Source organism: Schistocerca nitens, chromosome 2 (assembly GCF_023898315.1).
Source record: "Schistocerca nitens isolate TAMUIC-IGC-003100 chromosome 2, iqSchNite1.1, whole genome shotgun sequence".
NCBI classification, from domain to species: Eukaryota; Metazoa; Arthropoda; class Insecta; order Orthoptera; family Acrididae; genus Schistocerca; species Schistocerca nitens.
The window spans coordinates 861,611,284-861,625,357 of NC_064615.1; the positions used below are offsets into that span (position 1 = coordinate 861,611,284).

Below are 14,074 nucleotides of genomic sequence, written 5' to 3' on the forward strand. Positions count from 1 at the left end.
GATTGCCCATACATGAAACAAGAGCCATCCTAGGGCACCACAAACGAAAGAACTAAACAAGATATTCTATATCCACTGGAAAAAGCTAAAAACATTTAGCTAAACGAGAGTGTGACGAATTTCAGCACGCCTATTATTCGGACGAATTCTGTACCAAGAGCCTTAAAACTAACCCTTTCACTAAACAACGAACGTTCACTCTGGGCGTAAGCAAATGCTGTAGTGTTATACCAAGAAGCGCGATGCTAAATGGTATCTCACCATAATTTTGTAACTCGTTGCACTAGAAGGGCTATCAGAAACCAACTTCAAAGCAAGTTAATACGTTACTCGTCTATACAAGGGCTGCAGCAGATGACCATCCAGAAACGGCGGCAGGAAAATAACCAGACCAGACTCGACTAGATTCGACTAGACTAGGCCGCTTTGTGCGACTCAGACAAGCATGCACGCAGAGAATTGGCCCACTGGCTACTGCTTCAACTCACCAAAGTATATCATTTTACGTTCCACTGGGCCCGCAGCGTAGTACACGCCATAGTATGACATTTTGAAAACGAAATATCCAGGCTAGCTGCAGTAAATTTAATATTCTTTACGCAGTTGTTTCGGCTTTATTTTCATTCTCAGGTAATCGGCAAATACAACATAGGTGAGACCATCTACGTATGTGGTGGTTATCCATGTGAATAATTATACATTGTAATTTCACATTGTTAGTAATGTCTAGTTTGATTTGACGCCAGTATTGCATCTCCACCGTCTAATTCGTAGAGATTATGTGATGTATGGTAATTATAAACGTAGTGAATGCGTTTCGACACGTGTTTGATAGTTCATTTACTACAAAGTACGATTTGACATTTATTTGACAGTTAGTTTACTAGTAGAGATGCTCTATGTTTACAACGTATAATGAGCTAAGCAACGATAATATTATATTTCACTGACTGCATTTTACTGCAAATTAAAATTTTTGTTGTCAAATGTACTATCGTTTTTCGTGTTCCAGTATGTCAATAAAGTTTTCCAGATAGTATTTATGTTTAAAGTCTCTGAGTTCATGTAGTACGTTTATAAATATCTCCAATTCTTCAAGTATATTCATAGTAGTTCCTTTCGGTATTCTGTGTAGTATTTGTAATATAGTTTAGCCGGCCGAAATGGCCATGCGGTTAAAGGCGCTGCAGTCTGGAACCGCGAGACCGCTACGGTCGCAGGTTCGAATCCTGCCTCGGGCATGGATGTTTGTGATGTCCTTAGGTTAGTTAGGTTTAACTAGTTCTAAGTTCTAGGGGACTAATGACCTCAGCAGTTGAGTCCCATAGTGCTCAGAGCCATTTGAACCATTTTGTAATATAGTTTCAATTTTCCCGTTGTGTGGTGTTGGGTTTTTTAGTATCAGATTTAGATAACACACCAGGAACAGCGACAATAATCAGTTCAGCTTCTTCTTACATCTAAAAAAACCAACACTATATAGCCAAGAAACCCTGTCGGCTAAATTTAGACACTTTCATTCGAAGGAGGCTATGCGAATATTATGCTGCCACCATCGTATATCAGGCGTAGGTATGGTAAACGAAAATAAGATAAGAGTGATCATGGCACGTGCAGACGCTTAGAGACATCTTTCGAATGGAACAGGACAGAAAATAATTAATATTTGTACGATGTTCCCTCCGCCAAGCAAAGTTTAATGGCTTGCCGAGTATATACAGGGTATTTCAGAGTCCTTACATCAAACATCAAAGGATGATGGAACATGTCAGGGAAAACAACTTTTATTTAGAAATAAAATATTCGACGATGTTTCGTGGCGACGCTAGGCGTCTGTTAGTATTCACCGGCGCTGCGATGACGAAATTTCACCAAATTAGCAGTATCTGCTAATCAGGTGTGTTGCATTCTAACTGCCCCAGTAAACTGATTGATTTCCAACAAGAAAAGCTTAAGAATGAGTGTCTCTGTGGAGAAAGATATTTTAGAAGCGAATCAGGAACTTCAATTGGCTCAGTCCACCCCGTTTCACACGGAGCAGATGACTGGATTATTGGCAACACACATTGCATGCCCGTGCCGTGCCGCCTCTCAGGGAAATAATGAATAAAAATGGGTTCCCCAATACACGATTTATCATCCATAGATGTCTCTTGCAAAGACTGAAACACTCTGTCTACATATACAGACTAGTATGTAAGGTGCTCTTTATCTGCTCTCTTCTTACAAGGGAACCTCCCCATCGTACGCCCCTCAGATTTAGTTATAAGTTGGCACAGTGGATAGATCAATCAAGAAAACAGGAAGAAGTTGTGTGGAACTATGAAAAAATAAGCAAAATATACAAACTGAGTAGTCCGTGTGTAAGATAAGCAACATCAAGGATAGTGGGAGCCAAGGAGCGCCGTGGTCCCGTGGTTAGCGTGAGCAGCTGCGGAGCGAGAGGTCCTTGGTTCAAGTCTTCCCACGAGTGAAAAGTTTAATTTTTTATATAATCAACTTCGCTGTCCAAAATTCCAGGACATGTTCAAAATTGCTTGGACATATGCAGGATTTGACGGTCTACACACGGAAAAATTTAAAAACGTTAAAAACATATGTTTTGACAGAGCACAGGGAAAACTGTGCGACTGTGAAAATGTTGCATTCATTTGTTGCGGTTTATGTGACAAACTCTTATGTTTTCATCACTTTTTGGGAGTGATTATCACATCCACAAGAAAACCTAAATCGGGCAAGGTAGAAGAATCTTTTTACCCATTCGCCAAGTGTATAAGTTAGGTGGGTCGACAACATATTCTTGTCATGTGACGCACATGCCGTCACCAGTGTCGTATAGAATATATCAGACGTGTTTTCCCGTGGAGGAATCGGTTGACCTAAGACCTTGCGGTCAAATGTTTTCGGTTCCCATTGGAGAGGCACGTCCTTTCGTCTACAAATCGCACGGTTTTGCGGCGCGGTCGCAAAACACAGACACTAAACTTATTACAGTGAACAGAGACGTCAATGAACGAACGGACAGATCATAAATATGCGAAAATAAACTTTTCACTCGAGGGAAGACTTGAACCAAGGACCTCTCGTTCCGCAGTAGCTCACGCTAACCACGGGACCGCGGCGCTCCTGGGCTCGTACTGTCCTTGATGTTGCCTATCTTGCACACGGACTACTCAGTTTGTATATTTTGCTTATTTTTTCATAGTTCCACACAACTTCTTCCTGTTTTCTCGATTTATCTGTGTTCAGTTTTTCAAGGCCTATCCACTGTGCCAACTTACAACTAAATCTGAGGGGGATGCGATGGGGAGGTTCCCTTGTTAGTGAATATAATACCCTGATGGGAAAAAAAGTAAAGAGGTGTGAGTTTGGTCCGATGACGGCATATGCCACCTGAGGACAGCAGTTGGTTTCAACGTGGTCCGCCCACAGATAGCTACCAGAGCGCCATTTGTGTTTTCGTTTTAGTACGGAATGCCTGCAGCCAGAAGACTCAGTTTGGAGCAGACGTGTGAAGTAAGCAGGAAACCATGCTATGGAGACACGCTCGCGCTTCCTACAGTCAATTAAGTGTTTGAAAGGGGTCAAATTGTGGCCTTCAGAATGGCGCGATTGTCCTTTCGGAGAACTGCCACGCAAGTTGAACGTGCCGCGTCAGTTGCGCAGTGACGCTAGTATCAGTGGTCACATGAGCACTCTCACACACGTAGACGACATTCTGGATGTCCACACACCAAAGATGCCCGCCTAGATCGCCGTATTGTCGAGGCAGCAGTGGCAAATCGTACGGCTACCACATAACAGATAAGAGGGTCTGTGAGCCCAAATGTGTCAACACGAATTGTTGCGAACCGGGTTTCAGCAATGCGACTACAGACACACCTCTAGCCCGTCTCCCACTCACGCCACAGCATCGTTTTGCATCGACGTGTACATCAGAGTATCACTTGGAAGATAGAATTGAGCGCCGTGGTCTTCAGCGATGCAAGCAGGTTCTGTCTGCCCGCTGGACCTGGCGAGCGTTGTCCCATAGAGTACATTCTTCCAAGACACACTGGTCCCTATGGTCTGTGGTACGATAAGCTAAGATTCTAGTTCACTTTTGGTGTTTCTGGAGGGGACGCTAACAGCACTCGCAACGTGAAGAATGTTCATTTGCTGTTCTTGCAGCAGGAAGGTAATGTGTTGTTCCAACAGGATAACTTTCGCCCACGCACTGCCCTTGCAATTTCACGTATCCTGCAAGACGTGCAACAGCGCCCCTGGGCAGGACGATCTCTGGACTTGGCTCCAATCGAGGGAGTGCGGGATATGATGGGACGAGAAGTGACTCGGGCGACTTGTCAACCAACTCTTACTGAACTACTTGAACAGGTCGAGCAGGAGTGGCATGAAGTATTCCAGGACAGTATTCGCCATCTGTGCAGTCGATTTGATGCCTGGGTGGAGGCTACACCACGTATTAGCACGGGTGTTTCAGCATGTGTCGCTACCTCGTACTTCAGAACCGATTGTGCTATTGATCGTAAATGTAACCCTTTCATGTGCTCCATACGCACTACTGCAACAGTAAACCTTGAGTGAATTGGAAACCTCTAGAAGGGTGTATTAATTTTTTCCGGCAGTGTAATTTAGTTCCAGGCAACGGCATTGCCGCAGTGGATACACCGGTTCCCGTGAGGACACCGAAATTAAGCGCTGTCGGACGTGGTCGGCACTTGGATGGGTGACCATCCAGCCGCCATGCGCTGTTGCCGTTTTTCGAGGTGCGTTCAGCCTAGTGATGCCAACTGAGGAGCTACTCGACCGAATAGTAGCGGCTCCGGTCAAAGAAAACCATCGTAACGACCGGGAGAGCGGTGTGCTGACCACACGCCCCTCCTATCCGCATCCTAAACTGAGGATGACACGGCTGTCGGATGGTCCCGATGGGCCACTTGCGGCCTGAAGACGGAGTGGCGGTAATTTAGTTCCACACTGCCTTTACTATATCTGCCTGCCCTGGATATTTGTATCCCAAATTCTCATTCGATCCCGTAATTCTATGCTAATTTCTGCTCTGTTTGGATTTTTTTTATCATCCTGTATTTAACTGTAAGAAGAATCAGATTTTACCGCTGAAAAAGCTCCCCAATTTGAGATAAACCCACACGACTTGAAGGGGGTGGAAGGTGGAGAGTTCACTTTTTCAGCTCCGATCAAAGAATCCGAATGAAAGCTTGGCTGTAGGTGCAGCGAATGGCGCACTTGTCAGCTTTCTTGCTGCTAGTGCGTGGGTGGAGTTGGCACTTGCTGTGTCCCGCGTGATCTCTGGCACGCTGTACGTCACCTGAGAATCAGACGCAAGTGACGTCGCGTGTGACGTACGAAGCGTCACACAGATATTTTTAACAGGCTGAATCCTAGGTGCCATTATTCAAAATACCAGGTACGAGTGCACCAGATGCGCACTAGCAAAGGGAGCAAGGGACCGGAAGCCGCGCAGCTTAGCATCGCTCTCGAGAAAAGAGCTGTTGTAATTTTTTGTACACTCAGTGAGAAGACATGACGAGCCTATCTTCTGCATTTATCAGCAATCAAACGAAATAAGTGAACGAGTTAGCGCAGAGGTTAATGAACGGACGTTCATGAAAAGCACACACTGTTTAAAAGATACACTAAATCTAGAATTTCGAAAATACGACATTGTAATTTTGTACCGCGCATTACATGAAGTTAACACCTTTACTGTTAGGTTCCTCGAATTTTACATATTTTTTTATGGAATTTAGAAATTTTATTTTCAAAAAATGGTGCATGTTTCTTTTTCTCAGCAGCTATTCAAGAGATTTCTACAAAATTTTCTCTGTTTAATGTCTTTGCATTTACTAAGCTTCTCGCATGAGGTTTTTCGAATATATCGAATAGGAGAATTTTAATAATTTTTAATTATAATTCTGTAAATACAATATAAAAGTCAAGCAAAATTCTAAGTACTTTGGCCCTTATCTCAGCTTACACTCAGAATTTCGTAATTTACTCCTGACACAACATTTATTGAGTTTATAGCAATAAGTGTGCTCTAGCCCTAGCCTTCATAGATTCTGAGAAAATGCTACATAAGCTTAAAAAAATAATAATTTTCAGAATATCCAATTTAAGGTTCAGCTTAGCGTTTTTTCTTACGTCACATCTTCAGAAGGCCCCAGATTTGTTCTCAGGCTCATCTTTCCCTACAAGGCTTCTCTTTCGGTTTCTTGTTTTTTGCCTCCTTCCCTTTGCCAGATCTTAAACTTGAGTTTTTAGCTGCAGAGAGGCGCTGTAAATCTATTTTTCTCAAGATATTTTGAGTGAAATTTAATATATTAAGTACGATTTTCCCTAATAGCTTCATTCTCTCCACGTTCCCATCATTAAATTCAAGAACTGCATCATAAGTCGCCATTCTGACAACTGTAGCAGATGAAAATGTTGTTTTTGGGCATCATTTCCATATAAATAAATTTAGAGACTTATTTGGGTGTTGCGTTTTGCCCGAACAAACTTTTTTAGAAGTTCAGGATGAACCAGAAACCGGTTAGTGGGTTTCATAACATTTAGGGTACAATTTGGAAACCTCGCCTTGAGAACGGAATCGTTGTTCGCGGAGCTACTATTGAAGTGTTCTTCAAGAAGCGGGTAATGCAGGAAGATTGCTTCACATTATTTTTCGGGCGCTTCGAACGCGAGTTCATCATTGAAACTTTGAGACCTTATTGTCCACGAGCTCTACTGATAAATTGAAAACTAATTGAAAATTAACTTTTTCGGTTAATTTCATGAATTTCTTCCCCTTAAAGGGTAAACTTACAGTCGGAAGGACCAGAGATTAGACTCCCATAGAACTATCCAGGTTTAGGTTTCCCTGTTTTCCCTGAATGTCTCCAGGCGGGAGCTGTGATGGTCACTTTGGAAAGATCAAGACAGAGTTTCTTCTTTACTCTTCTGCAACTGATTTGTTGGAATGAATGAAATACATTTAAACAGCGACACACAATGTTTGTGTTTGACTATGGTACTAAATAAATTCCAGTAAAAAACGTAAACATCGTTGACCAAACATAGCCTCATCCACCTTTCACGAAACAAAAACACTAGAACTGTGAAAGGTGGTTGAACCGTTATTTTAACACTGATTTTAATAACCGCGACCTCGCATTTGCTACAGATAAAATGAAAACAAGATCATATTAATCGCCAATGTTCTGAATAATGTGTACCTTTCAAATCTAGGAATGTGCCGCCACGTTTTCCTATGAATGTTGATCGGTCTTCTGACTCGTGTTGATTAGCCAGCAGTGGGTTTCTCTCTTGTAGTCATCCCGGCGGAGGTTCGAGTCCTCCCTAGGGCATGGATGTGTGTGTTTGTCCTTAGGATAATTTAGGTTAAGTAGTGTGCACGCTTAGGGACTGATGACCTTAGCAGTTAAGTCCCATAAGATTTCACACACATTTGAACATTTTGAACTCTCTTGTAGTGATCTCATCGTGTCGGAGCAACACCTACAGCAAAAGCCCTCAATTGCACTGACGGTAAAAAAAAGAAACAACAAAAATAATGAATGTAGGATAAAGAAATTTCGGAAATACGTTTGTCTAGATAAATAATTTAAGTGATTAACGTTGCAAGACCACACGTTAATGTAAGCGCGAGATAAGCCATTGAAAATGTGCGATGCTGGTACATTAATAACCGTTGTAACCGCCAGAATGTTGAATGGAAACATACAAACGTCACATGTATTGTATTGTGAAGGTGCCGAATGTCAGTTTGTGGGATGAACTTCCACACTTTATGGCACTTGCTCGCCTATGGCTTAGCCATATCTCCGCAATATCCTTTCTTTCAGGAGTGCTAGTTCTGCAAGGTTCGCAGGAGAGCTTCTGTAAAGTTTGGAAGGTAGGAGACAAGGTACTGGCAAAAGTAAAGCTGTGAGGAGGGGCGTGAGTCGTGCTTGGGTAGCTCAGATGGTAGAGCACTTGCCCGAAGGCAAAGGTCCTCAGTTCGAATCTCGGTCCGGCACAGTTTTAATCTGCCAGGAAAGTTTCACAACAGCGCACACTCCACTGCAGAGTGAAAATCTCATTCTGGAAACACCCCCCCAGGCTGTGGTTGTATTTGTTGTAAACAGCTATATCTTTTCTTATACTTTTTGCCTGATTTAGTGTCGCGGTAGGTATTCCGTGATGTTCAATACGTGTCCTATCATCTAGTCTGTTCTTCCAGTCACTGTTTTCAACTAGTTCCTTCGCTTTACGATTCTGCAGAGAAACTCATATTTATTACTTTGTCTGCCAATTTAATTCTTCTCTGACATGACAAACGATTCGATTATCTTCGTTCGTGCGCTCCTACAATGATTCGCTATTGTGCAGTCTTTTGGTCGAGACCCACATATTATCAGTAATTCCTAACTTTCACAGAGGATAGCCGTGTCGTCAGCGAAACTTATTGTTGATACACATACACACACACACACACACACACACACACACACACACAAATACACTCCTGGAAATTGAAATAAGAACACCGTGAATTCATTGTCCCAGGAAGGGCAAACTTTATTGACACATTCCTGGGGTCAGATACATCACATGATCACACTGACAGAACCACAAGCACATAGACACAGGCAACAGAGCATGCACAATGTCGGCACTAGTACAGTGTATATCCACCTTTCGCAGCAATGCAGGCTGCTATTCTCCCATGGAGACGATCGTAGAGATGCTGGATGTAGTCCTGTGGAACGGCTTGCCATGCCATTTCCACCTGGCGCCTCAGTTGGACCAGCGTTCGTGCTGGACGTGCAGACCGCGTGAGACGACGCTTCATCCAGCCCCAAACATGCTCAATGGGGGACAGATCCGGAGATCTTGCTGGCCAGGGTAGTTGACTTACACCTTCTAGAGCACGTTGGGTGGCACGGGATACATGCGGACGTGCATTGTCCTGTTAGAACAGCAAGTTCCCTTGCCGGTCTAGGAATGGTAGAACGATGGGTTCGATGACGGTTTGGATGTACCGTGCACTATTCAGTGTCCCCTCGACGATCACCAGTGGTGTACGGCCAGTGTAGGAGATAGCTCCCCACACTATGATGCCGGGTGTTGGCCCTGTGTGCCTCGGTCGTATGCAGTCCTGATTGTGGCGCTCACCTGCACGGCGCCAAACACGCATACGACCATCATTGGCACCAAGGCAGAAGCGACTCTCATCGCTGAAGACGACACGTCTCCATTCGTCCCTCCATTCACGATTGTCGCGACACCACTGGAGGCGGGCTGCACGATGTTGGGGCGTGAGCGGAAGACGGCCTAACGGTGTGCGGGACCGTAGCCCAGCTTCATGGAGACGGTTGCGAATGGTCCTCGCAGATACCCCAGGAGCAACAGTGTCCCTAATTTGCTGGGAAGTGGCGGTGCGGTCCCCTACGGCACTGCGTAGGATCCTACGGTCTTGGCGTGCATCCGTGCGTCACTGCGGTCCGGTCCCAGGTCGACGGGCACGTGCACCGTCCGCCGACCACTGGCGACAACATCGATGTACTGTGGAGACCTCACGCCCCACGTGTTGAGCAATTCGGCGGTACGTCCACCCGGCCTCCCGCATGCCCATTATACGCCCTCGCTCAAAGTCCGTCAACTGCACATACGGTTCACGTCCACGCTGTCGCGGCATGCTACCAGTGTTAAAGACTGCGATGGAGCTCCGTATGCCACGGCAAACTGGCTGACACTGACGGCGGCGGTGCACAAATGCTGCGCAGCTAGCGCCATTCGACGGCCAACACCGCGGTTCCTGGTGTGTCCGCTGTGCGGATCTCGCAGTGTCTGGAGCAAGTATGGTGGGTCTGACACATCGGTGTCAATGTGTTCTTTTTTCCATTTCCAGGAGTGTATAAACACGAGGAAGCATGCTCTCACAAACTACTCAAATACACACAAACATTAGATATGGGGTAGCAAAACTGAAACTGCATCTAAAAAGTTTCCGACAGTTCGTAATGGAAAAGTATTAACGACAAACAGGTCTGCTATGCTTCCATGAAACTTCTGGGTTGTATAGAGTGCAACATACGCTAAAATGTTGAACCAATGTTTCGGTTATTATCATAAGTGGCCTTCATTAGCATATGTAATAAGGAATCAGGTTCTGCTGACGAAAGCTGACGAACGTACTTTGCTCAAATGAAGATTCCGACAAAACTGCAATGACCACCAACTGTGAAGGAGTGAATTAAAGATCCTCACGTCAGAATACTACAAAAGAAGGCCTATGTTTTTATCCTTAAAATGTCTCTGTTGTACATGAGGTAATAGCTTTCTGGTGAACCCGTACATATTAAATTTTGGACAGTGAATTGTGAGTGAAGTGGTGTCGGGACATACGAAACATTTCTTCAGATGTCGCCTAGTGCAGCCTGTCCATTTACGTGAACCCACAGGACACGTTCGACTATACGTAACAAAATGCTTGTCATTATTCCAGACAGTTGTTACAAAATGTTAGGATTAATGTTTGGACTTCAATTTTCGTGCCACTTTCAGTTTGGTCACATAGGCTCAGCGGACAAAAAATTACTCACCCCAATACGCGCGCACAGCTGAATCGTTAAAGCGTTTACAGCAAACGAGTGAAGCGCTCAACCGCCGGTGGACTGCCTCTGCGTGAACATAAGGCAGTAGCGATCAATGAGTCATTTATGTTGCAAGCGGACGTTGTACGTAAACACGGGTAAATGTAACGACGTGACAGAATGGCAGATAGGTGCAGACATGTTCGGCCGTGACCAAACGTGTTTACAAGAAGTGGTGAAACACAACGTGGCCACGAAACACGACGTCTTGTCGGAAAAAGATTCTGACTGAGAGGGACCGGAGACGCTTTTCACGGCTTGTCGCTCGAAATCGCTTCCAAACCCGGTGGGAATTTCTGCTGGCAGTAAACGAAGGTTCATCCCAGCCTTTTATCGAGAGAACACTGCGACGGTAACTGCTTGCAACGAACATTTGGAGTCGCTTCCCTCGCAAGAGGCCATTGCTCACACTAGTACGGCAAGCTGCGCGCCTTCAACGGGCTAGAAATCATCAATGGTGGACGGTAGCTGACTTGTATTGTGGTCTGACGAATCACGTTATTGACTACTGTATATTGAAATGACGCACGTCGTCGAGAGCAACGAAGGCAAAATGAAGCAGTTTCTCCTGAATGTGTGCAAAGTCATGTTCTGGCCGGAGGTAGGTCTGTGATATTTTTCTTATACTCAATCGGCCAGCTCACTGAGCGCTAACGTGAACCAGCATGTTTATTTAAACATTCTAAATGATTAAGTGTTGCTTTTTGTCAATATTTACATTATGAGTATGCTATTGATATCCCAACTTTTCAAGACCTTAACAGAAATATTCATCAGGCTGCAAAAATGTTACTGGTTTTCTAAACACTCTCCCATTCAATTACATCTCGACTGGCCTGCAAAATCTCCTGACTTGAACCCCATAGAAAATTTGTAGGACATTTTGGAATAGCGAGCAAACGCCGACATCGGCGTCCCCGCAACTGAGCGATCAGATCCTCAGCTAGTGGCTTAACCTGTATTCGACGCGCCTGCACAACCTTGTGGACTTATTTCGTAACCGAATCCACGCGGTTATCAAGACCAGGGACGGAATTACACAGTATTAAATGATGGTTGTAATGATTTCTCTAGGGGTGACTAGTTTTTTGTCCGGTGTGCTAATATACTGACGGAAAAAAATCGCAACACTAAAAAGAAGCTATGCAACATAAACGAAAGTTGGAAGGCATGTTTCTACACCTGAAGGATGACACCTGTTCAAATTTCGCGCCAGTCGCATAAGAGAGGCGCTAGTAGCGCCACTATGAAGATGGAAATCAGGTTTGCTTTAAATACACGCTGTAACGGTCATGAGAGACTGGACATGGGGAGTTGATGTTCGTCAAATATGCCTTTAAGGCGATAAAGACGCCATTACCAACACCTCATTGAGTTTGAACGAGGTTGTGTAATAGGGCTACGAGAGGCAGGATGTTCCTTCTACAATAATGCTGAAAGAATTGCCAGGAACGCAGCCACTGTACATGGCTGCTGACATCGGTGGTCACGAGAATGTACGGTCGCAAGAAGACCGAGCCGCGGACGGTCACGTGGCATTACCGAGAGGGAAGACCATCGTGTTCGGTGTATGGATCTGGCGTATCGTACTGCATTGGCACCAGCAATTTGAGCAGCAGTTGGCACCACAATGACACAACGAACCGCTACAAATCGGTTACTTCAAGGATATGTCCAAGCCAGCATCCATTGATCCCAAATGGTTCAAATGGCTCTGAGCACTATGCGACTTCTGAGGTCATCAGTCGCCTAGAACTTAGAACTAATTAAACCTAACTAACCTAAGGACATCTCACACATACATGCCTGAGGCAGGATTCGAACCTGCGACCGTAGGGGTCGCTCGGCTCCAGACTGTAGCGCCTAGAACCGCACGGTCACTCCGTCCGGCATTGACCCCAAGCACCGCCATTTGCGACTTGGGTGTTGTCAAGCGAGAGATCAGTGGAGGACAGGGTGGAGGTCTTTTATGTTTTTGCTAAAAGCTCGTTCTGCCTCGGTGCCAGTGATGGCCGTGTGTTGGTTAGGAGACCAGTTGAGGGCCTGCAACCAACCTGTCTGCCTGCTAGACTCACTGGATTAACCCGTGGAGTTAAGGTCCGGAATCTGGTGATTTGAGTGTTTTACTGCCATTCATGAACAGCATTCCAGGGATGTGTTCCAACAGGATAATGCTCGCCCACATAGCGCTGTTGTAGCCCTGTAGCCCAGCATGCTCTACACAGTGTCGGCATGTTACCTTCGCCTGCTCGATCACCAGATCTGTCTCCAATCGAGCACATACGGGACACTACAGGGCGACTATATATGACTGTAGTATCTGTTCCCGAAAGAACAGTTACCGTGGATGACCATGCAGCTTTGCTAGAAATGAAATGATAATTAAATAGACACCCTAGCTGCAAACAGGCGTTGATACACTTCATTGGGGACATGTTGAAAATGTGTGCCCCGACCGGGACTCGAACCCGGGATCTCCTGCTTACATGGCAGACGCTCTATCCATCTGAGCCACCGCGGGCACAGAGGATAGTGCGTCTGCAGGGACTTATCCCTTGCACGCTCCCCGTGAGCGTATGATGGGCAAACATCTATTAGGCGCACTACGAATGTAGTGTTGTGGACATGTTGGGAATGTGGATCTCACGGGGAACGTGCAAGGGATAAGTCCCTGCAGACGCACTATCCTCTGTGCCCGCGGTGGCTCAGATGGATAGAGCGTCTGCCATGTAAGCAGGAGATCCCGGGTTCGAGTCCCGGTCGGGGCACACATTTTCAACATGTCCCCAATGAAGTGTATCAACGCCTGTTTGCAGCTAGGGTGTCTAATTATCATTTCATAACTACAGGGCGACTCCTCCAGCGTCATCCACAAACAGCATTAACCGTTCCTGTACTGATCGACCAAGTGCAACAGGCATGGATGTCCATCCCACAAACTGACATCCGGCAGCTATACAACACAATGCACGCACGTTTGCCTGCTTGTATTCACCATTCTGGCGGTTATTTTTGGAAATTTGTGGTAAGGTCTTATGGGACCAAACTGCTAAATTCATCGGTCCGTAAGCTTATACACTACTTAATCTAACTTAAACTAACTTACGCTATGGACAAGACACACACACCCATGCCCGAGGGAGGACTCGAACTTCCGACGGGGAGAGCAGCGCGGACCGTGACAAGATCTGGCGGTTACACCGGTTAGTTATGCACCAACATTTCACATTCGCAATGGCTTATCTAACCTGTACATTAACCTATGACCTTGGAATGTTATTCACTTACTTATGTTACATAGGCAAATGTTTTCTCGAAATGAAATTTCATTACTTTACTTGAACCGCTTTTGGTTTTGCGTTTTTTTTTCCGTTGGGTTATACGAGGCCTGTTCAGAAAGTAAGCTCCGATTG

At 45.2% G+C, this 14,074-nt stretch overlaps 1 protein-coding gene and 2 non-coding genes across 5 annotated transcripts in view; 2 read left to right on the plus strand and 1 right to left on the minus strand.

Annotated features, from left to right (window-relative positions):
• Nucleotides 1-14,074, plus strand: part of LOC126237126 (uncharacterized) — a 469,607-nt gene that overhangs the window by 82,761 nt on the left and 372,772 nt on the right. The gene's annotated exons all lie outside the window — the stretch shown is intronic.
• Trnat-ugu (transfer RNA threonine (anticodon UGU)) lies at nucleotides 13,109-13,183 on the minus strand. Its single transcript has one exon. It is a non-coding gene; the product is annotated as a tRNA-Thr (tRNA).
• Nucleotides 13,355-13,429, plus strand: Trnat-ugu (transfer RNA threonine (anticodon UGU)). Its single transcript has one exon. It is a non-coding gene; the product is annotated as a tRNA-Thr (tRNA).